The sequence below is a fragment of the Acanthisitta chloris genome, unplaced genomic scaffold, assembly GCF_000695815.1.
Source record: "Acanthisitta chloris isolate BGI_N310 unplaced genomic scaffold, ASM69581v1 scaffold3549, whole genome shotgun sequence".
Lineage (NCBI taxonomy): Eukaryota > Metazoa > Chordata > Aves > Passeriformes > Acanthisittidae > Acanthisitta > Acanthisitta chloris.
The window spans coordinates 45,266-45,701 of NW_008691980.1; the positions used below are offsets into that span (position 1 = coordinate 45,266).

At 49.3% G+C, this 436-nt stretch overlaps 1 protein-coding gene across 1 annotated transcript in view; it reads left to right on the plus strand.

Annotated features, from left to right (window-relative positions):
* The window catches only part of MAP4K4 (mitogen-activated protein kinase kinase kinase kinase 4), an 89,441-nt gene that overhangs the window by 35,185 nt on the left and 53,820 nt on the right, over positions 1-436 (plus strand). The window lies entirely within an intron of this gene.

Below are 436 nucleotides of genomic sequence, written 5' to 3' on the forward strand. Positions count from 1 at the left end.
GGCTGAACAGCCCCAACTTTCTCAGCCTGTCTTCTGTATAGGCAGAGGTGTTTGGCTTCACCATTTGAGAAGGGAATAGCCCTTTCTCAGCCTTCCAGGCAGTATTTTGCAGCTGTGCTCTCTGTCGTGGTTTAACCCCAGCAGCAACCAAGAACCACATGCAGCCTCTCACTCACTCCCCCACCAACAGGATGGGGGAGAGAATCAGAAGGGTGAAAGCTAGAAAAGCTCATGTGTTGAGATAGAGACAGTTTAATAGAGAAAGCAAAAGCCACACACAAGCAAAGCAAAACAAGGAATTAATTCACTGCTTCCCAAAGACAGGAGATGTTCAGCATCTCCAGGAGAGCAGGGACCATCATGCGTAACGGTTCCTTGGGAAGACAAACACCATCACTCCAGATGTCCCCCCTTCCTCCTTCTTCCTCCCACCTTA